Genomic DNA, 25,168 nt, shown 5'->3' with positions numbered 1-25,168 from the left:
GATTTAAGTTGCAGAAAAGCCGACTAAGGATTTGCCTTATAATGAAGCATTTTGAGCAATATATTTCATGTGCTATATGAGGTCGTTTGCAGACATATTATATACCAAAATGAAGGTCTTAGAACCTAGTTTCCAACAGTCTAAACCATTTATTCATACAACATTGCAGTAGAGAAATATGAATTTATATAGTAGGGTCGCCAAGTCACATCACCGCACTTCGGAGAAATTGGCAGTTTTATAGAACAGTTGTGATGCAGTTTTCTCCCAATCTATTAAGCGCTACATGGATATATTTATATGGAATTAAATCTCTATGTGTATAGTTTCCAACGCTGCAAACCGTTTGTCAATACGATGTTGTATTAGAGAGATACAATCGTCAGAAGTTGCACCGCGTAATCTGCCAAGTAGGCAGCTTACCCACCTACTTGGAGAATTGAGGCGGTGGGCTTATAAGTTATCTTCTCCCTTGTATATCTCATCATTATACATAGAAAAATTATACCAAACAATCTCAATTCTCTCTAAGATCTGGTCCTAGATCCCAAGAACCAAACTAAAGGGAAATCAACTCAAATCATCATAGATGTTAAAGACTACAAGAAAATGCTTCTAAGATATTGTGGTGTGATTGAGGGCTATTGTGAGCTAAGTTGAGATATGGTTTCGAGTTGTAGATGCTTTCCAAGGTATGTATAACATCTTCTTAATTGCGCCTAAGGTTAATCTTGTGTTGGTTGTGTTGTTTGAGTGAAAAACCATAAGATAGCACTTGAAAGAACATGAGATATGGTTGTCTCTTTGGTTGGGCTGTTTTGTGGCTAAATATATGGTTTTTGGTGGCTGTAAATGGTGAGAAATAATTTGATAATGTTGTGGCTGCTGTTGTTAAGCTTTTCTAGGTGTTAATTAAGTTGATTGAATAAGAAAATATGAAAAACAAGTGATTGATGGTAAAAAAATAAGGTGTTAGACGTATGGGGTTGTTTCGGAAGGCATTTTGTGGATGTTTTAAACTAGAAATAATATGGTACATATAATTATGATGTTCTGAAGGTTGTAATCTAATTTATGAAATAAGAGTTGGATTCAATTCATATCATGTTATGAGTAAAAACGAGTTTGCCGCTCAGTATGATTGTTAAGTTAATCAGAGAAACTCATATTGGATTACATTGTTGTTGTTGATATTGTTGGGGTGTTGATGACCCTTAGTGGTCTTTGGGATGTATTAAAAATAGGGGAGGTTTTTCCCGATTTTCCTTAAGCCATACGACTAGCCAAATACGATGGTACGATATTATATGTTAATGGTAATATCATTTCACTTGTTGTAGATGCAAGACATTGTGTCGAGCTTGGTTGAGTAATAAGGAAGATATCATGCATGTATGTTAAGGCTATCGCTTTTTTCTTTTTGGCATGATCCAAATGATACAAATGAAACAAGCAAACGCACAGCTTTCATAAATAACTTTATTCATAGAAGTATTAGAGGTGACTATGCTCTTGAATTACCATGTGTCTTATTATTACATATTTTGTTCATGGGTCTCAGAAAAATACGTAAATTGAAAAAAATTTATTTCATGATATTAATCAGAGGAATTATGGTCTTATGATGTTCCGAGAAGTTTTATTAACGTACTTTTCATGCATTGTATTCATTTACATATGCATTTACCCATGACTCTGACAACGTTATATACATGTATATATATATATATATGGGAAAAGGTTACAGCGTTATATATGCATTACCACTTGATTAGCTGGTATACGTTGATGATTTGCCCAAAGTGGCAGAAATGATATGATGGGATACCCTCAGAGGCTTGATGATGTTATGAACACATGTACCTATGCACGACATGACATTCATATGCATATGCATGAAACTATAAGTATTTCATGATTCACAGAGTTATCCAAACTTACAGGTTAAGTCATTTACTCTATATTTATTTCACGTTTGTTATGTACTTATTTATGTGCCTTACATACTTGGTACATTATTCATACTGACGTCCCTTTTGCCTGGGGACACTGTGTTCCATGCCGGCAGGTCTCGATAGACAGGTCGAGAGCCCTCCAAGTAGGCTATCAGCTCAGCGGAAGATGTTGGTGCGCTCCATTTGCTGTGGAGTTGCTTGTTTGGTTAGTATGATATAGACATATATTGTTTGGTATGGCAGGACTCTGTTCCGACCTTTATGAAAATTATGTATTCTTAGAGGCTTGTAGACAGATGTCATGTACGTAAAAGATTGTATGGCCTTGTTGGCCTATATTCAATACACGAGTGGTTATTTTGGTCTTATAGGCCCATACTTCATATGTATAAGTTTGCATTACCTCATGCTTTACTCCGTTTCATTTACCTATGATAGAATGATATGAAAGATACGTTACGTTGGTACTCGATTGAGTAAGGTATCGGGTGCCCGGTCATGGCCTATCGGTTGGGTCATGACAAAAGTGGTATCAGAGCAGTTCTGTCCTATGGAGTCTACAAGTTGTGTCTAGTATAGTCTTGTTTATGGGTGTGTTGTGCACCACACTTATAAGCAGGAGGCTACTGGGCATTTAGGACTGTCACTCATTCTTCTTACTGTAGATCGTGTGGTAGAACTCAGTTGTAAGAATTCAAACTCCTACTTTCTATTTATTCGTAATACAACGATATCTACATTCAGAAATACAACTAGTAAGAGATTGAAGGTGGCTGCGGAAGAGTTGAATTAGAGGAACTCGATTTTGCATCATGATTATGATGAGTAAATATGAGGTCTTCAGCAGATCATGTGTATACTAAGATGTCTAAGCTTCTTGATAATGAGCCCTAAGGCAAGAATATCTATCCACTCGCATGGTAAAAAGGAATAAAAAAATCATAATGTAAACACAAGTTTTAGCAAGTAAAAGAATCAAGGTGAAAAAGGGTACGAGTTACTTAGTTAATAAAGATTAATAATATTTACAATTCTAGCAGAGAAATATAAGCATTTTGAGTTACTTTCAACAGTAATAGAGATATATACAATTACCTACACTCATCTCAATTATGCCCTATGGGAGTTGACAAATATAGATTAAGAGAAGGATGGGATATCAGGATCAAGTTTGGGTTAGAGTAACCCAAAATTGTGGATGGATTGTTAGCGTTGGTTGATATTTCCGAAGGATAGTGCAAATATGGTAATAGATATCCTTGTGAAACACCAGATGGTGAACTATAGAATAGTATAATCAGATATGAATACTAGAATATTTAGAAACTTCAGAAGATTGGCAGTGGATCTTAGAAGGGATAAATATTTACCTTAGTATGACTCCTGCCCCAAGTAAAAAATGAAAGGGAGAATGTTAGGCATTCCAAAGAGCCAGTGAGATGAAGTAAGGGGAGCTAAAAGTGAAAGGATGTTTTGTTGAAGTTTTTAGAATAAAGTGATAGACAAAAATATTAGCCCAAGAATAAAAAGAGAGTGAATGAAGCATTATGAGTAAGATATGATAAATGGATGATAACGGTAAATCAAAATATGGCACATTGACAAAGTCTATAGTAAGTGAAGGAAAAGACAAGATGTGACAGGCCTTGAGGCAATAAAAGATTATAAGCCATAAAGTCATATCCCCATTTCAAAAAAATGAGTTTGTGACTCCAACGTGATTACCAAAAGGAAAAGTTAGACCCCTAGAATAATAGAAATCAGTATGGGCTAGTGAACAAGATAAGTTGAACATGAATTAGAGACCAGATGATTTGATAATAGTCGACATCAAGAGAATTTTAGAGATTACGTTCCGGCGATAATAAAATGGACAACAGAAGAATAACCTTTCAAGGTCATTCAGGAATATGCTTCCCTAAAGCTAGCACTGTAAGAAAAGTTATGCTTAAGGGACTAAGTGTGCCAGTTACACTAGGTGTCACCTTCGTGAGTAAGGAATTCAATTATCCTTGGTACAGAAGGGTTACCGCAAGGTGAGTAAGAGTCCATGAAGATGTGAAAAGAATCCAAAGATTAAGATGTAACGATGGAATAGTAAAGAAAGAATGCGGTAAAAAGGTAAAAGGAATGAAATTGCATCTATTCAGATCCTACAGATAAGATATGACTCCAGAACTTTATGCAAGCACGACGCCGGGGAGAGGCAGTAAGGGTTCCAATACAAGATGCTATTGATAGATAAGTACAAATGAACACTTGATACATATGGAGCCAGTGCGAGACGTAAGTTAAGACTAGTTGAGGAAATAAGGAAGTAGGCTTCAACTTAAGCATAGTGACATAAAAAAGATATGGTCTTGTAATAACATTATCACAACAACATTGTATGCACTCTATAATAAAGTGGCACCTATGATGGCTAATGAATGAAAAGAATAAAAAATTAAAAAAGGTGATATTCAAGATCATATAGGTTGCATGGAATTCCAACATACGAGGGCACTAAAATGAGCCAAGTATTAATGCAACAAGTGGCAGAACGACCATGAAAAGATATTGCTTACATTTAAAGACAACTGAGAAGGCATGAAAGGAAATCTATAATACTACCAAGTAAATGAAGGTTTTGAGTAGTATGAATTGATATGTGTGGTCGCATGCTAAAATATCCTATAACGACAAGGTTTTAGGTAGATAGGAGTAAAGGTGTGAAATGGTGAGTGAGAAGGTAACGAGAACATGTAAGGCCTTGAGATTAAGCCCATCAAAACAATAGAGATGATGGTTTCCATAAGCTATAGAAAGCTCGGTACAGTCTGAATGAAATCAGAGGAGTCTAAAAATAGGAGTAATTAGAAGAGATGAAATGCTACCCTGGTAGTAGAATAATGGTGTAATTATGATAAATAAGAGGATGACATTTGAGCCTTCGATTGAGTAATGATTTAAAGAAAAGGCGTTTTATGGATGGCACGGTATTAGAATACCCCCATAAGATGAATCACATTAGAATGAGATGAATTACGGTTATTGAAGAATAGTATCACCCCTAGGTGGATCAGAAAAATCACTTCAGATATTCTCCAATGATACGTGAGCCCTAGTGACAATGTATTATGTCAGAGGCGATGGTTGGAGCTAGTGAAAGACTATGATGTTGATATTTTGTACAGTCCAAGGAAGGCGAATGTAGTAGTCGACACCCCCAGCCGTAGATCTATGGGTATTCTATTATATTTACAGCCAGAGAAGAGTGACATAGCTTGTGAGATTCATCAGCTAGCTATCTTGGAATTCGATTACTAGATTCATGTGGTACTGGAGTTACTATTTAGGACATGGCAACATCCTATTTAGTAACTAAAGTGAAGGAATGCCAGTATGAAGATCCTGTTCTAGATCACTGCAGAGATACAACCCCTCAAAAGGAGAAGACACCATTTGAGATTACAGAAGATGAAGCCCTCAGATATCATGGTTGATTATGTGTTCCTAATGTGCCAGGGTTACGCCAGCAGGTTATGGGATATAAAATGAGAAAGTAACCTAGAGTTGTGTACCACAACTTGGTAATAATAAACTTGAGTAAGTGTTATAGTACGGTATGACCTACTTAGATGCACTAAAGCCATAAGGACATATAAGCAAGACTAGGAAACAAAATGTAGCAATAGTTGTAAGTTCGGCAAAGAACTTCAGTACACCTATATATGCTCTGAGGGACATCTTGTCATAGTTCTGTATATGTTCAAAAAGTGAGGTAAAGAGATTGGCAAAAAGCTGGGAAAAAAAGAGAGAAGATCCACACAAAAAAGGACAGAGTCATACATGCTGCAACACAGAAGGTAGTCAAAGTTACGGGATTGGAAGAATTCCGATCACAAGTCGTGATGTGAGAAGAGGCCTAAAGGGGGGAATGCCCTAGTCTTTGAATTTATTCACAGAACAATTGCCTAGATGGTGGCAATATTAAAGTATTCATGAGATCTATAGGATATCAGACTAATAAGCACATCAGTTAACATTCGAGGACGAATGTTCCAAAGGAGGGGGATGATGTTACACCCCATGTTTTTGTACGTGAAAGTATTCGTAAGTCAATTGATTGAAGCTCGGAAATGAGATATTCTTTGAAAGTATATAAAGTTATTTAATTTTGTTACACCCCATACTTCAAACGTCACTGTCATTATAGTATTATCTAATGTAAACTCAAAAAGGACGAAATCCTTCTACAAGGATAAGAAAGGTTTACTGAAGCCTTAAGCAAGTTAAGATGAATATGAGACTTGTTAATCATGATTTAAATGCATTTAATGTCAATATATGACTATATATGATGTTTGGATATGAAATATAAAGTTTGTGAAAAATCGGATTTAAGTTGCGGAAAAACCGACTAAGGATTTGCCTTATAATGAAGCATTTTGAGCAATATATTTCATGTGTTATATGAGGTTGTTTGTAGACATATTATATACCAAAATGAAGGTCTTGGAACCTTTGTAACCCAATTGTCCAAACCATTTATTTATACGACATCGGGGTAGAGAAATATGAATTTATATAATAAGGTCGCCAAGTCATGTCGCTGCACTTCGGAGAAACTGGCAGTTTTATAGGCTAGTTGTTGTCACACCTCCTTTTTCCGCCCCCGCGAGGGGGCAGGGGAGTTTTTCCAATTAAAGGACAACCGAAACGGGATTTGTTTATTTATTTTAGAGTCGCCACTTGGGAGATTTAGGGTGTCCCAAGTCACCAATTTTATTCCTGAATCGAGGAAAAGAATGACTCCATATTACAGTCTGCGTACCAGAAATCCGGATAAGGAATTCTGTTGACTCGGGAGAAGGTGTTAGGCATTCCTGAGTTCCGTGGTTCTAGCACGGTCGCTCAACTGTTATATTCGGCTTGATTATCTGATTTTATACAAATATGAACTTATGTGCAAATTTTAACTTTTACCGCATTTATTATATTTTTTAAAGTAATGTGAACATTGTTTAAAACATGTCTTTGGATTGCGTCACATGAAATGCACCCGCGATCCGGAACATATTTTTATTCAATGTTTTAGGATTTGGATTTGGGTCGCATGAAATGCACACCCGAGTTTAAGAAGGTAATATTGTTAAAATACACGCCTAAAGCGATTAGCGTATTATTATTTCTGGGTAAGGCCGTGGAACTTTGCTAAACGGCCGATACCGAGTTCTAAGTAATTAAAGCATACATTTTTTTTGTGAGGGCCCCGCAATCTGTGCATTTTATTTGGCGAGGCTCGTCTCATTTTATTTAAAAGGATAAACCTACAGTGACTACATTTCTTCTATTAGGTTTGTCTCTAAAAAAAACTTTCTTAATTATTTACATGCTAAAAAACGTAGCTTATTAATTATTAGTTTACGGTTGATACAAATGGAGAATCGCAACGGAGTTTGTACAAAGAAATGTTGCTTTTGTTCTATATTCTATTATTCAAGGAAACATTGAAACACGAGATTAGCGTACAATGATATCGAAGCAGATTATTTTATGTGAAGAGATTAGACATATTCGGCCTTGTTCATCATACGGACGAGGTTCAGTTAATTACTCCTTACATGCTTGATACTTGAAAAAACAAGGCATTTGAAACGAACCTATCTAACTTAATGTGATATTACTACATGTTTGACTACACGATTTTTCCTTTTTGCTTTAACCCAAATTGCCTAGTGCATTCGAATTGTGCATTACCAACTGATGATTTAAGGTGAAGCTAATGTGATTAATGCATTTTCAATTCAACAGACCCTATGAGAAACCACTGTTGGCCGATAATCGTTACTATCCAACTAGCTTCTTCCTGATTTATATACAACCATAGATTACCAGACTAAATTCCTTATGAAATGAACACTGTTTTATTACATGGTTTAAAAGCCAGTCTCTACATGTTGAACACACAAATATTCTAAACTACCAGCAGCAGAATAAAGGTAACTGTATTGATGTTTAGACTACAAAACTCTTTATGCCCTTATTCAGCTCCAAACTCATCATTACATCAGTGAATTTAGAATGTGTACCTGGATATTAGGACAATAAGAAGAGGAAGAGAAAGAGTATCAGCAGCAGGCAACTAACAGCAACAACAACTTAGCCACAATACAGCAACAACAATGCAGCCCACAGATGATCGAGCATCAAACAGTCAAATCCCAGAAACAGAGTAGAAAAACAACAGCAAGAAGCCCAGAATATTGAATGTAACATCACTAACAGTTTAACAATCACACACAGTTCGGCAAATAACCAACAACAATTGGCCAAGACAGCTTGGCCAGCTTAAATTCTTATGTTGTTTTCATACAGTCTTTGTTACAATGTTCTGAGATTTCTTTTTGTTTCTTTCTTTCAGCTTTTTAATAAAACCTTCTCTCCAGGATCAAAAATCCCCCCTTTCTAATGGAAGGTCTGCCTCTTTTATAGCCTAAACTCAGCACTTTACAGTCTGTTTGACAACTCAGAATTTCCCCCTCCCTGCTGTTTTTCCCACTCAGCTATTTAAACTAAACAAAAACTCCCACGAGATTCCCTGACAGCTCCTCTCTATTTGGTTGTTAAAGTGGCCTAATCTCTTATTCATTTAGTAAAGCATGGGCAGCAGGAATATAATCTGACAGCACATGCTGTCCAATTATTTAAATTCCTTAATCAGCTGACCAAGCACATGCTGCCCAAAATCTGAACCAAGTAAACATGCCATCCATTTAAGACCAAAGTCTGAACTGCCATTATAACTTACCCCTAAATGTTTTTTGATTCAAATTGAACAAAATCAATAGGCAACACACTTCAGTTCCTAATGGAATTCAAATACGATCACAGCAGAAACAAACAGCATGAATCAAATTGTTACCATTTAATGGCTGAAATTAATTGACGACATACATCGACTCGACTATATTAATCGTGATACATGACAAGCAATCAACCCAACAAAACAACACAAAACAAAGTGTAACAACTCTCTTGGCAATTTGCAACGATACAGGAAAACAGATGGACATTATTGGTTTGACGAATACCAACTGAATTGAAATAAACACACTACCACATGAACTTAACATAACAGAATAAACTAAACAAAAGGTCTTGTATAGATGGGGAGACAAACTGCTAACAGAAATCCTAGAACTAGACAAACAACTAAACATGCTAACAAATTAATTAGAATAACAAAATGGACGATAAAAGGGACAAATGAACAAACCTGAAAAACTTTAAACATAGCTGAACCCAGGCCCGAGCTTGATTTGTTCGTTTAAAGTCGAACAAATCCTAACCGAGGTGTTCTCGACCAAGAACACTTCGATTAGGGTTTACTAGACTACAAACTTGTCTAAATTCAAACAGACCCCACGAAATCTTTATGTTCTAGGATTTGACTTTTCCAGATTTGGTTTTTTGGGATTTGTGGGTGGATTCGGACCAAACCAAGCATGGTTTGGTCACGATGGATGTTAGGGGAGTATCTAGTGTGAATCTGGGGTAGATCGGTGTAGATCGAGTTTTGTCTCGAATCTTCCAATGAAGATTCGAGAAGGTGGAGGAGGATTCGAGCCAAGCTATTGATGGATTTGGATTCAGGGGGTTGAGGTGCATCAGGGGTGTTAAGGGGGTGGTCACCGACATCCATGCCGCCGGGATTAGTTGTGAGGGGAAATAGGGCGGCTAGGGTTCCTAATGGGAGATCTGGGTTCGTGTTTGGGGACGATGGAAGAAGGGGGGGTGTTCGTATAGGGGGCTGGGTAGAGGGTTAGGCTTATATATGTAACGGGCAATTAGATCCTGGCCGTTGGATGAATCGAGTTTGATGGCCAGGATTTTTCACTTAATACGGAACGACACCATTTGGCCTTGGTTGGGGGTCGGTCCGAATTGGCTACTGGGTCGGGTTTGGAAATGGATTACTGAAAGGGATCCTAGGTCGTTGGATTGGATTGGTTGAAACGGCTGAGATGAGCCGTCCTTGAAACGACGTGGTTTAGGGGTTGAACTACGTCGTTTTTGGTGGCCTGAGGATGGGTCTTGGGCTGGCTGACTTGGGCTGCTTCTGGGCCTCAAAAATTTTGAAATAAATAGGCCCAATCCGATTTCTTAAATAATTTGCACTCTTTTATTTTGTTTTCTAATTTTAAAATACAACTAAACTAAAATGAATTTGAAATACCCATCAATCAATACTTAACACAATTATTCACACACATAAAAAAAACTTTAAATGGTTAAATTACAACCTAGAATAAAAGATGCATATATATTTTTTGTGAATTTTCTTTTAATGACCGAATTGTGGTTTAATTACCATGACAGACATATTTTGTATTTTTTTCGATAATATTAAATAATAAAAAAAAAGAACATGGACAGAACCACAAATGACCAACAGCACATGTTGTGTAAAATCGAAGATTTGTACAGCGCAGTCATTTGTCACTATTTTTGCTTTTTCTTTTGGAGTGATTGTCCGTGAAGCAAAAATCACGTGCTTACAGCTGCCCCTATTTGCCCGAAGACACGAAGGGTTTTCGCGAAAAGATAAAGCGGGCGATTTTTGCTCGTCCGAGTACTCCGTGTGAATCATTTTTTTGAAAAGATTTGACCGAACCTTTGTTTCAGAGGTTTCCTACATATCCTGGGATGAACAGGAATCAGGTCAATGTAGTTCGGGAAGTTTTGGTAGCTGGGACTACCGTGAGACTGTCATGTTTGCTGTGGTTGTGTTGTTACATGCTGATGTATGCTGCCATCGCTTACTGATCTCCTTGTTACATTGGGATGAAAAGAAAGCAAAAAGCTAGGCTAGACTACGGATCATAAGATCTCATCTATCTTCAACTTGTTCTTGTCGCCTTACTTTCTTGTCGGCTTGCGTTTTCCTCCGATGCTTTTATTTTGTGAACTTTGAGGGATGGTACGGGCCTTTTGCTCTTCTGAGTACCAGTTTTCATCATTTTGCTTGATCCGCTGGGGATATGGCCTTCTTCATTAAGCTTTCCACTGGTTCCTTTGGTGGTACGACTCTCTTCATCAGATTTGTTATGCTGGGCATGGTCTAATGTTCGCAAGCCGCTTCCTTCAAAACGCGTCCTTCCTTCCTTTTGACGCCTGCACTTGAGTTTGCAACCTTATGCTTCCCGGTGCTGGGGATTTTATTGTTTCCTTGCTGGGGACTCCTGTTGTAACCTTCTGCCTTTCGGTGGGGTTACTGACTTCAAAATTTGCGATATAAAAATATTCCCGCATTATACTGGTGGGTGACCTAGAACATAAAGTATTCCCGCATTTTACTGGTGGGCGACCTAGAACATAAAGTATTCCCGCATTTTACTGGTGGGCGACCTAGAACATAAAGTATTCCCGCATTTTACTGGTGGGCGACCTAGAACATAAAGTATTCCCGCATTTTACTGGTGGGCGACCTAGAACATAAAGTATTCCCGCATTTTACTGGTGGGCGACCTAGAACATAAAGTATTCCCGCATTTTACTGGTGGGCGACCTAGAACATAAAGTATTCCCGTATTTTACTGGTGGGCGACCTAGAACATAAAGTATTCCCGCATTTTACTGGTGGACGACCTAGAACATAAAATATTCCCGCAATTTACTGGTGGGCGACCTAGAACATAAAGTATTCCCGCATTTTACTGGTGGGCGACCTAGAACATAAAGTATTCCCGCATTTTACTGGTGGGCGATCTAGAACATAAATTATTCCCGCATTTTACTGGTGGTCAACCTAGAACATAATGTATTCCCGCATTTTACTGGTGGACGACCTAGAACATAAAGTATTCCCGCATTTTACTGGTAGGCAACCTAGAACATAAATTATTCCCGCATTTTACTGGTGGGCGACCTAGAACATAATGTATTCCCGCATTTTACTGGTGGACGACCTAGAACATAACGTATTCCCGCATTTTACTGGTGGGCAACCTAGAACATAAATTATTCCCGTATTTTACTGGTGGGCGACCTAGAACATAATGTATAAAATTGTTTCCTCGTTCTTCTGAGAAAATTTTGCCAATGGCAGAAAATTTTCTGCCCCGATTTTGGTGATTTCCCTGGCATCGCGTCCTCTGCTGCCATCATCAATGTTTATTTTCCTACAGCAGACAAAAAGGATTTAGTTAGTTTCACTCATGGTGGGAAAAGGTGTCTTTCCGGTGGATGATTTTCCCTCTCTTTCCCTTTTCTTGCTCTGTGCCCCCACAACTGGTTAGTGGACAAAGTTGCTTGCTGGGGTGTCCGGCCTGCTGGGGATTGGTGTTCGATTTATCCTCTTTTCTGCTTTCTCTTCACAGTACATGCTGTGGGAGTCTGCTTTTACTCCCGAAACCACTCCCTTTAGGAGTTTACTTCCTCTAAAACTGCTGGGCACAACATTGCATTGCCTGGGGCTAGTCTTTAGGACGGTTGGAGTTATCTCGCATCGGATGAACTCTCTTCGGTCTCTGGTAGCAAACTTTGAAAAATCCTTTTCAAAACAAATTTTTAGAAAGAAAAATGAAAAAGATGAAAAAGGAGAAAAATCTTTTTGTGAACCAATACTTGGTGGAAAAAAGGAATTCAGAAGAGTTTATCTGGATGACCTGACTGGTCCCTGTGATCATGACGTGCACCATAGATTCCCGACCCAGTCTATTTGTATCAATCGACTTGCCCGATGGTTTTACTTGCTGGGGATAAATGAGTGTCCATTTCTTTGCGAACGCGGACCCTTTTGCTGATCTGCCTTGTCGCCTCATAGTGCCCTTCGAGGGGTTTTCACTAATGAGACTCTCTCTTTTCTCTCAGCTCCCGGCGCCTTATGGTGCCTGTGAAGGTTTTCACCGATAAGACTCTCTCGTTTTATATCTCTCATCTTTCGTCGCCTTGTGGTGCCTGCGAAGGTTTTCACCGCCAAGACTCTCTCATTTTATTTCTTCACCGGAGAGTTGGAGTGTTGTCAATATGACCCTCTCTTCGGGAGATTCCTTTGGACTATCAATTTATTTCCAGTTTTATGATCCTCTTCTTTGCCGGGGATCAGTGTATTATTCTCGGCTTCATTTTCCTGACTTGGCACCTCTTGGATGTTGATCGGGAGGTCTTTTGGACGTCGATTTTGGTTTTGGTGTGGGGCTAGAAGAAAGGCTTATCAAAAAATGAAATGATTTTGATGGGTGATCTGCTACAACTTTTGGAATCAATCCTTTGCTGGAATTTTAAAACATAGTCTCTGCCCCAGTTTTCTTGCTTGGGGGATTTTATTTTTACTCTATGTTGAGCTATGTGCGTTATGTACACTGTGCCTTATTATGCGTATTTATGTACACTATGCATCCTATGTATACTATGATGCACACTATGACCGAGCCGTAAGGCGCCTACGTATCCTCTTTGAGGAATCAGGTCAAACGTAGTTCCCACGGTTTGTGTTTTTTATCTTCTTCTTTTTTTCTTTTTTTTTCTTTTTTTTTCATTTTCTCTTAAAAATTTTCTCTTCTTCTTCTTCCTCTTTTCATATCTTTTCCGTTAGTGATTCCAAAAGAGGGGTATGAAAGAATAACTTAAGGCTCAAAAGGGGAAAACAAGGGTAAAAGTGTTTGGATAGAAGAAAGAATTGCCTCCGTCATTTCATTATCCAATAAGTACCAAGTACAAACAAACGAACCAATAATTGCCATAATCAAAAGAAATTACGCATAATATCTCTTGACTGCATCCGAATTGATAGTCATGTCAACACATCTTCCTTCGATATCCGTCAAACACAAAGCTCCATTGGACAATACTCTGGTCACGATATAAGGCCCTTGCCAATTTGGGGCGAACTTGCCTTTTGCCTCGACCTGGTGTGGGAGGATCTTCTTCAATACCTGCTGCCCTACTTCAAACCTCCTGGGGCGTACCTTCTTATTATATGTTCTCGCCATTCTCTTTTGATACAGCTGACCATGGCACACTGCTGCCAATCGTTTCTCGTCTATCAAGCTCAACTGTTCCAATCGAGCTTTGACCCATTCATTGTCATCAATCTCGGCTTCAGCGACAATCTGGAGGGATGGAATTTCGACCTCCGCTGGTATTACAGCCTCAGTTTCGTACACCAATAAATAAGGAGTTGCACCTACGGAAGTCCGGAAGGTAGTGCGGTAACCCAACAAAGCAAAGGGTAATCTCTCGTGCCATTGTCTAGATCCTTCCACCATCTTTCGCAGTATCTTCTTGATGTTCTTATTGGCTGCTTCAACCGCTCCATTCGCCTTGGGATGATATGGGGTGGAATTACGGTGTGTAATCTTGAATTGTTGGCATACCTCTCACATCAGGATGCTGTTAAGATTCACACCGTTATCCGTGATGATCACTTTTGGGATCCCAAATCTGCAGATGATATGGGAGTGCACAAAATCCACCATTGCCTTTTTAGTTACCGACTTGAAGGTTTTAGCCTCAACCCATTTGGTGAAGTAGTCAATGGTTACTAGAATGAACCTATGACCGTTGGATGCTACTGGCTCGATAGGTCCAATGACGTCCATGCCCCATGCCACAAACGACCAGAGTGCTGACATCGTATGTAACTCTGTTGGTGGAGAATGAATCAGATCTCTATGTATCTGACACTTATGGCATTTCCTCACGAAAGTGATACAGTCATGTTCCATGGTGAGCCAATAATACCCTGCCCGAAGGATCTTCCTTGCCAATACATATCCGCTCATATGTGGCCCGCAAACTCCAGCATGTACCTCTTTCATAACCGTCATGGCTTGACCGGCATCTATACATCTCAACAATCCCAAATTCGGGGTTCTTTTGTATAGTACTCCTGCGCTGAGGAAAAAACCATTTGACAAACGTCGAAGGGCTCTTTTTTGGTCTCCAGTGGCCTGTTCCGGATATATCCCCATTCTGAGGTATTCTTTGATATCATAAAACCAGGGCTCGCCATCTGCTTCCTCTTCTACGGCGTTGCAATAAGCGTGCTGATCACGGACCTGGATGTGCAGAGGATCAACATACATTTTGTCAGAGTGGTGCAACATTGATGCTAAGGTGGCCAATGCATCCGCAACCTCGTTATGAACTCTCGGGATATGTTTGAACTTCACTGATCGAAATCGCTTGCTCAGATCATGCAAGCATTGTCGATATGGTATGAGTTTCAGATCCCGCATTTCCCATTCACCCTGAATCTGATGTACCAAGAGGTCCGAGTCTCCCAAGACCAAAACGTCTTGGACATCCATGTCCGCAGCCAATCGCAGACCCAAAATGCAAGCTTCATACTCGGCCATATTGTTGGTGCAATAGAAGCGTAGTTGAGCCGTAATAGGATAATGGCGTCCTGTTTCAGAAATGAGTACCGCTCCTATTCCAACCCCTTTCGCGTTTGCAGCTCCATCGAAGAAAAGCTTCCAACCCGGTTCCTCGGGTAACTCCAACTCATTTCTATGCATTACCTCTTCGTCGGGAAAATACGTTCTTAAGGGTTCGTATTTTTCATCAACGGGATTCTCTGCCAAATGGTCGGCCAGCGCCTGGGCTTTCATGTCTATCCTCGTCACATAGACGATATCGAACTCTGTGAGAAGAATTTGCCATTTTGCCAACCTCCCTGTGGGCATAGGTTTCTGAAAGATATACTTCAATGGGTCCAAACGGGATATGAGATAAGTAGTATACGAGGACAGGTAGTGTTTCAACTTCTGAGCTACCCAAGTTAGGGCGCAGCATGTTTTCTCGAGTTGAGTGTACTTGACTTCATATACTGTGAATTTCTTGCTAAGATAGTAGATGGCCTGCTCCTTCCTTCCTGTGTCATCATGTTGCCCCAATACAAAACTAAATGAATTTTCCAGGACCGTCAGATAAAGAATTAAGGGCTTCCCTGGCCTAGGCGGGACCAATACGGGTGGATTAGATAGATACCCTTTGATTTGGTCGAAAGCCTCTTGACACTCTGCCGTCCAACTTACCGCAACATCCTTTTTCAGCAGCCGAAATATGGGCTCACAAGTTGCAGTGAGTTGAGCGATGAACCTGCTGATGTAATTGAGTCTACCCAGCAAACTCATTATCTCTGTTTTGTTCTTTGGCGGTGGCAAATCTCGAATGGATTCGATTTTGGATGGGTCTAACTCAATCCCCCGTCGACTGATGATGAATCCCAACAACTTTCCTGATGGAACCCCGAATGCGCATTTGGCCGGGTTAAGCTTGATATCATACCTTCGGAGTCTTTGGAAGAATCTCCTTAGGTCTGCTACATGGTCCTCCTGACGCCAAGACTTTATGATCACGTCATCTACGTACACCTCAATTTCTTTGTGTATCATGTCGTGAAATACAGCAGTCATTGCTCGCATGTACGTTGCCCCGGCATTCTTCAGTCCGAACGGCATTACCCGATAGCAGTAAGTTCCCCATGGCGTGATAAATGTTGTCTTTTCCGCATCTTCCTCGTCCATTAGGATCTGATGATAACCCGCATAGCAATCCACAAATGATCCGATCTCGCGCCCAGCGTAATTATCGATCAAGATATGGATGTTGGGTAATGGAAAATTTTCCTTGGGACTTGCTTTGTTGAGATTGCGGTAGTCGACGCACACCCTGATTTTCCCATCCTTCTTTGGAACTGGTACCACATTGGCCAACCACTCGGGATATCGGGTAACTCGAATGACCTTCGCCTGCAACTGCTTAATCACCTCTTCTTTGATCTTTACACTCATTTCTGTTTTAAATTTCCTTAGCTTTTACTTGACCGGAGGGTATGCCGGGTCATTGGGCAATTTGTGAACCAATAAATTGGTGTTTAATCCTGGCATATCATCGTATGACCATGCAAAAACATCTTTGAATTCCACGAGGGTTTTGATCAATTCTTCCCTGACATTCGGCTCAATATGGATGCTGATTTTGGTTTCTCGGACATTATCAGCGTCTCCTAGATTCACAGCCTCAGTGTCATTTAGGTTAGGTTTGGGTTTTTCTTCAAATTGGCACAATTCTCGGTTTATCTCTTCGAAGGCTTTATCTTCGTCATATTCAGATTCATCGTCACAAACGACCTCTTGCATCATTGAGTCGGATTCAGATTGATTTATTAGACTAGGTCGAAGATCCGCTGTGCATGCCATGTCATTAGAACCAGTAAAAAGAGAACTGTTCAGAAAGAAAAAGAACAAAACAAAAATTAAAATGGGACAAAAGAAGAGAACTTTATTAAACTTGCGGGATAAAAGGGTTCACACTTTTACAAAACAAAAGTAAAACTTGGATTACACCCTGAATAATCCGAACAAAACAAAACAAACAAAACATAAATCAAAGCCTACTACCAAGACTCCCCTTGGACAGGGAGAGGAGTAACCGTCCAATTGTTGGTTTTGGCCTCAGGCCCCACAAACTGTATCTCTGCTCTGCTGGAACTTTCTCCAGCTTCCACCATACTGACATCAGCGAATAGCCTCTCAAAACTCTGATTCAAGTTCCCATCCATACCAATCAATGGTCCTAGAATCTTTGGGACCGGTGGCCCTTTGGCGCTTGCTCTAACAAAAGACCTTGAGAGACGTGGCACCGGTTTGGGCAGAAACCAAACCTTCTTCTTCATTTTTCGCGCTTGCTTCATATCTGCTGCGTTTGGTTTGAACCCCAATCCGAAAGTTTCCAGATTTTTAGGCAGGGAAACAGGTTGGACAATCCCCTGAAGCTCGACTCCCAGGCCCTTTCCCGGCACAAATCCATTACCCAGTATTTCCGAAACTATCATGACTGTCGCAGCAGCTACCCTAGGGTGCGGGATGCTTTCTCCCTCAGCAATTTTGTTTGCCGACCCTGTATCGAAAATCTGGTAGACCCAAGGACCTTTGTCATCAGCGGTCTCTATGAAAGGTACAATGACGCCACCCATGGTGCACGTCGTGTCCTCGCCGTGTAGCACGACCTCTTGTCTTTCCCACTCGAACTTCACCATCTGATGTAGGGTGGAGGGCACTGCTTTGGCTGCATGAATCCATGGTCGTCCTATCAGAAGGTTATAAGATACTGTAGCATCTGACACCTGGAACTCCATGGTGAACAGGACTGGACCGATGGTCAATTCAAGTACAACATCCCCTACAGTGGCTGTTCCATTTCCGTCAAATCCTCGGACGCAGATGTTATTCTTGCGGATCCTTCCGTGGTCGATCTCTAACTGGTTCAGAGTGGATAATGGACAAATATTGGCACTTGAACCGTTATCCACCAATACCCGAGTAACTACCGAGTTTTCACATTTGACAGTTAGGTAGAGAGCTTTATTATGCTCTGTACCTTCCATCGGCAGGTCATCATCTGAGAATGTTACCCTGTTCACCTCGAAAATCTTGTTGGCAATGGTTTCCAAGTGGTTTACCGAAATCTCGTTGGGCATGTGAGCTTCGTTTAATATCTTCATCAAGGCCCGACGATGCTCCTCGGAATGGATTAGTAATGACAGCAGCGAGATCTGGGCCGGTGTTTTCCTCAGTTGTTCGACCACGGAGTAGTCCTGCACTTTCATCTTCCTCAGGAACTCCTCAGCCTCTTCTTCGGACACAGGTTTTTTGGTTGCAGCTGGGTTGGTTCTTCTCAGCTCCACCGGAGCAAAACACCGACCTGACCGAGTCAGCCCTTGCGCTTCGCAACTAACTTCCTCCATCTGTTTTCCTTTGTACATCACTACTGCCTTCTCGTATTTCCAAGGCACAGCCTTGCTATCAATCATTGGCAGCTGGACTACGGGCTTTATGGTGACCAGTTCTCTGTATACCCCCTTCAACACAACTGCAGGCGTGGGTGGTGTCCCTGATATTACCAACTTGTTTGGCTCGGGTTTGCTTGTTATGGCGGACGGGCTCTTTCCCAATATTACCACTGGCTTGACGCCTTCTTTCTGCGACTTTACCCCGGTTCCTCCACTGGTCGATCCTTCTTTCGGAGCGGCCTGGATCATCATAACTGTCTGTGAAGGTTTTCTCAACTCTCCTCCCTCATACACCAACTCGATCATGTGAGCCTCATGGTGCGCTGGCAGTGGGTTCTGGTTGATGTTAGGAGCCTCCGGTGTCTGGACCTCGATCTTATTGGTGTCAATAAGATCCTGTATGGCATGCCTCAATTTCCAACACTTTTCGGTATCATGCCCCAACATCCCTGAGCAGTATTCACAGCTTATTGATTGGTCCAAGTTTTGGGGCGGGGAATTTGGTCCTCGAGTCTCGACCGGACTAACCAAACCCAACTACCTCAATTTGTGGAACAAAGCGGTGTAGGTTTCTCCCAACTCAGTGAAAGTTCTCTGTTTCCGCAGCCTGTCATTCCTAGCAGCTGGATTTCCCCGAAAGCCTGCCCCTGGAGGGTTTCTATATGCTCCTGGTGGAGGATAGGTGTTTTGTGGGGGTGCGTATGTGTTCTAGGGAACCGGCGCACGCCATTGCGGGCGAACCGGAGGCTGAGTGTATGTCTGGGCCTGGTGTACGGAACAATGTGGTTCTCGAGGTGGATAGCAATGTTGTGGTGGGTTGTATGGGTAGTTTGGCCTGTGAGGTCTGGGTTGGTTGTAGTGTGGCTTGCTAGCCCTGGACCAACTGCCTGCCTCGATCGTGGCAATTTCTTCTTTCTTTCTTCTTCCCAACGCACCTCCGGTGCCGCTCTGAATATCTTGGGTCGTGGCCTTGAGTGCCGAATAATTCAAGATTTTGTCAGACCTCAGACCTTCTTCTATCATGACCCCTATCTTGACCACCTCGTTGAAGGATTTTCCAACCATTGTCACCAAGTGACCAAAGTAGGTTGGATCCAATGATTGTAAGAAATAATCCACCATCTCTCCCTCTCTCATGGGAGGATCGACTCTGGCCGCTTGCTCTCTCCAGCGGAACCCGAACTCGCGAAAGCTTTCCCCGGGTTTCTTCCCAGTTCTCAATAATGTGAGACGGTCAGGGACTATCTCGAGATTGTATTGGAAATGACCCGCGAAAGCCTGCGCCAGATCATCCCAAGTGTACCATCTACTGGAATCCTGCCTGGTATACCATTCTAGTGCAGGTCCGCTCAGACTTTGGCCAAAATAAGCTATCAGCAGCTCATCTTTGCCGCCTGCCCCTCTCATTTTGCTACAGAATCCCCGCAAATGTGCCATGGGATCACCGTGCCCTTCGTACAAATCAAACTTAGGCATCTTGAACCCAGTCGGGAGTTGGACGTCCGGGAAAGGGCATAGATCTTTGTAAGCTACGCTGACTTGGTTGCCCAATCCGTGCAGGTTCCTAAAGGACTGCTCCAGGCTTTTGAACTTTCTCAATACCTCATCCTGTTCAGGGGCTTTAACCGGCTTTTCAATCTCTGCCGGTACTTCCAAGTGCGGATTGTAGGCCTGTGGTTCGGGGGCATGGAATGTGGGCTCAGGGGGATAGTATTGCGTATCGTGAGCCTGAAACAATGGCTCACTGGTCGTTCTTTGCAAGGTGGCTGATGTGGGTCCCACAAAGGTGGGAATATTTGGTGTTGGGAGAGGTTGATGGGGTGGTGGAGCTTGGGAATCATGAGGGCTTCTTTCTTGATGATAACGGGGATTTGGGAGGCTTGTGGAAGGGCCGGAATGAGGGTATTCCGGCATGTGCCCCAGTGGCTCAGGGCTCTTTTGTGCTTTGGCTAAAGCTAGCTGCATTGCATTCATCTCTAGTACCATCCTTTCAATCTTTTCCATCGCTTCTTTTAACAACTGGCTCATCGGCCTTTCTTCCTCGTTACTATTCTCTGAAGTAGTCATGCTTATTGCTACCGGTCCTTTGGATCTGGTTTGGTAAGGGTGTGTTGCCAGAATTCTTTAAGAACTAACTGTCTGGATCAGACAACAACAAACTTTGTCAGCGTTAGAGTTTAACAGATTTGATCTCAACACATAGATGATGCAATGCTCCTAGGCAGTTAACCGTTTCTACATGCTTCGCTTCAAACAACATGCGTCATCCCGGTTTGCTCATTTGTCCCCTTTTCTGTTATTTTATTTTATTTTTGTATTTTCTTTCTTTATTAAAAAGCGGTCGAATCTTATGGGGATTGCCTACGTATCACGTTCCCGCGCGAATCAGACCAGGCGTAGTTCTGCCACAAAGTAAAGACACAAAAATTCTTCTGGAGTCACTTAATTTCATTATCAAAATTTGCTATTACACATTACTTCAAACAAAAGTAGCAACAGTACATACCCCACAGTTTTTAACTTGATTTGACTAAAAGAAAAGAAAACAACATATGGGAAAACAAAGCCAAATAAGCAGGACTTGACCAAAGATTAATTCTCCAACTTAAGGGCCCGCGAGGCATCATTCGGCCTTTTTGCGGCTCTAGGTGTGAGGTCTCTCTGCAAGCTTTTCAATTCATTCATGATCCGGTGGACGCAGCCCATGATGAAATCAAGGAGGGTTTTCCGAGGCATTTGCTCGCATGCTAGGCATCTCATGTAGATGTAGTGCCCAATCTCGTCGATCCTTTCTCGAATGTTGTCCCTTTCAGCGAGTAATTTCTCTATTTGCCGGTTCTTTAATCCCAGTGCTTGAGCATTGTTGGCAAGTCGATCCTGGAACAGCTCCATTTGCCTTTCCATGCAGGCCATTGCATCGTAACAATGTCTTCTATCGGTCTGAGCGTCTCGTGCTTGTTTGACGATCCGATCATGTAGAGTGGAGTTCGTTTCCCTTAATATCCCAATGCTCATTTCATAATCCCTTATGACCTGTTGCAGACGCTGCTTCCGGGCCATTGTGTATTTTGCCCATCTGACCTTCATCCTTGCTATGCAAGCTTCTGATTGTTCTAATCCTTCTTGGCTTTGGACGACCTGATTTCTCAAGCTTGCTATCAATCTTTCGTCGGAGCGACGCTTCTGTCGGTCAATGTTATTCTTACTGGCTTGGCGAAGGCGGGCCTTCAGGGTTTGGTTCTCTTGGGCTAGCTTGTTTCTTTCAACCTGCTCCGAGGCGACTTGCACGTTGTTCTCAAATACAAGCCTTTCAACTTGTTGCTTTAGCTTCCCGATTTCAACCCGGTAACCTTCCTCCCTTTTTAACCATCCCCATTGCTCCTGTGAATCATCTGTGAATTGTTGGACGTTGGCTCTTTTAGCAGGTCTTTGCCGAATCTGAAACCTTCTTTCGAACCAAGCATCGTACTTTGGGTCTACCTCACCTTTTGCTAGTTCTCGCACCATGGTCTTGGGTTCCAAGAATCTACATTCGTGCCACAGCTTTCTAATCTTCCCCTCGGGAAATATGACTCCCGGGTTCAGCTCCAAGGCATGCTTGCTCAGATCTTCATCAGTAGGGATTACTTGAAACCTGCCCAGCTGTCGTAATACCCGATGAGGAGCATATGGCTGGATGCTGCGAAGTCCCATTAAGAGAATATGACGTTCTTCAGCCGACATGTAGATCACTTCAGTATCAATCAACCAACCGAATGCCCATTCAATTTGGTCAGTTGTTGTTGACCTTAATCGTGTAAACCATGCTTCGACACATTCAGGAAATCTGGCGCCTGTCATGCGCTTCTCGAAGCCGCTGATACAATTCCTTTCGGTCAACCCGTGGTTCATGTATCCTACTCGGTGATGGAGGTGTTCTTGCATCCATATCTGAAGTAACAGATTGCAACCTTGAAAGAATTTGCCTCCTTCTCGGCATATAGTCAAAGCTCGGTAGATTTCGGACAAAATCAAAGGAACCACAGTGCTGTCGGTTCTTTTGATTGCAACGTCAGCCATCCCTACAAGGCCTATCTCTATCTTTTTATCCTTCCTTGGACAGACCATGACTCCCAAGAATGCTGTGATGAAAGCTAAAGTACGTCTTGCTTCCCATTTGTTTCTGTTCCCGCCATGAGTTAGTCCAAGGTTTGGTTCCTCGAAACCTTGTGGAATTCCGTACCGCTGGTACAAAAAATGGAGATCACACCATCCTCTCGCTAAATCATCATGTTGTATTTTTCGACTAATGTTAGCAGATCCAGAAACGCATGCGGAGATACCGGCCTTGGCGAAAGTAGGTATTGCCCTCTTAACCTCCCATTCAATCCTGCATATCCGGCGACTTCCTCAAGTGTTGGTGAAAGTTCACAATCAACGAAACGGAATACATTGCGGGTTGGGTCCCAAAATGGTATTAGAGCTTCAAGAATATCTGTCCTTGGCCTAACACTCAGCAAATCGACAAAACCTCCCAATACTCTTCCAGCTATCTCTTTGCTATCGGCTTCCAAGTCATTCCACCACATGTGGAGTTGTAGAGGGACCTCGCTGAGGGCCGAGAACGGTTCATTTTGCCCTGTGCTCATCCTGCACATTTATTAAGGTGTTTTTTAGGCAAAAGCAAAAATCTTTATTTTGGTTCCAACCAAAAATCTTTGAGAAAAAAAAAACAATATATGCATATATATATACATGTGTATATATATATATACATATATATTTTGTTGTATATCATTATTGGTAGAATGAAACATGAAGTTGGGCCCGATGAGGGTTGCCTACGTATCTCACATCCGGTGAAAATCAAACCGACGTAGTACAGGTAAATAAACTATTTAGTTTATACATATATATATTTTTCTCTTTTTTTTTTTAAATAAAGAAAATTAAAAGAAAAACTCATTCCTCATTCCCAGCTTTCTATTTTTCTCTTTTCTCTTTTTCTTTGTTTTTTAGTAAAACAAACTGCTAAAATAAAATATACCCATTTTCTCTTCTATTTGAACTTTGTCATTTTTTTTATATATATTTTTTGTAAAAATTTCCCAACATTCAAAACCGGTCATCATGCATGTTCGAAGCGAATAGATGCACAAGCAGTGAGCAGGATGCATCAGGATGGCCTTTTCTGTTTCAGGTTGCTATTCCTAGATGGACCCAACCCCTGTGTTGAGTCCCCTAAGTCAAAAATGCACATGATGCAGATAAGCGTTTCCTACTAGGGATCCGGCATGAAGTTGAGTTATTCTAAGTTCAGAACCTGGGTGTTTGTTCTAGACCTGGCTTACCCGAGCGGACAGCTCGAGCCGAGGGGGGGTAGCGTACCGGGAATACAGAAGCTTCACCGGCTTAGCAACTTGTCCGAACCTCGTTCTAAATTGAGATTTGACACTATACAGAAAAGAAGCCGTACGAAGTACACCCTTCTTTATGATTTAGAAGACTCAGAGAGGATATGGGTTTCGCCACAATTTATATACAGTTCACAAAAATATCAAAGCGGTAAAAGCAGTTAGTTAGCACATTGAGCACAGATCATGTAACAAAATCAGATAAAGCTGAATATAACAATTTATTTAAGCTCGAATTTCTAACCTGAACCAGTGGTTCTGGGCCATTAATCCCCAGCAGAGTCACCAGAGCTGTCACACCTCCTTTTTCCGCCCCCGCGAGGGGGCAGAGGAGTTTTTCCAATTAAATGACAACCGAAACGGGATTTGTTTATTTATTTCAGAGTCGCCACTTGGGAGATTTAGGGTGTCCCAAGTCACCAATTTTAATCCCGAATCGAGGAAAAGAATGACTCCATATTACAGTCTGCGTACCAGAAATCCGGATAAGGAATTCTGTTGACTCGGGAGAAGGTGTTAGGCATTCCTGAGTTCCGTGGTTCTAGCACGGTCGCTCAACTGTTATATTCGGCTTGATTATCTGATTTTATACAAATATGAACTTATGTGAAAATTTTAACTTTTACCGCTTTTATTATATTTTTTAAAGTAATGTGAACATTGTTTAAAACATGTCTTTGGATTGCGTCACATGAAATGCACCCGCGATCCGGAACATATTTTTATTCAATGTTTTAGGATTTGGATTTGGGTCGCATGAAATGCACACCCGAGTTTAAGAAGGTAATATTGTTAAAATACGCGCCTAAAGCGATTAGCGTATTATTATTTCTGGGTAAGGCCATGGAACTTTGCTAAACGGCTGATCCCGAGTTCTAAGTAATTAAAGCATACATTTTTTTTGTGAGGGCCCCGCAATATGTGCATTTTATTTGGCGAGGCTCGTCTCATTTTATTTAAAAGGATAAACCTACAGTGACTACATTTCTTCTATTAGGTTTGTCTCTAAAAAAAAACTTTCTTAATTATTTACA

This window comes from Nicotiana tabacum, chromosome 5, assembly GCF_000715075.1.
Source record: "Nicotiana tabacum cultivar K326 chromosome 5, ASM71507v2, whole genome shotgun sequence".
NCBI classification, from domain to species: domain Eukaryota; kingdom Viridiplantae; phylum Streptophyta; class Magnoliopsida; order Solanales; family Solanaceae; genus Nicotiana; species Nicotiana tabacum.
Note: the sequence above shows the minus strand (reverse complement) of the source record.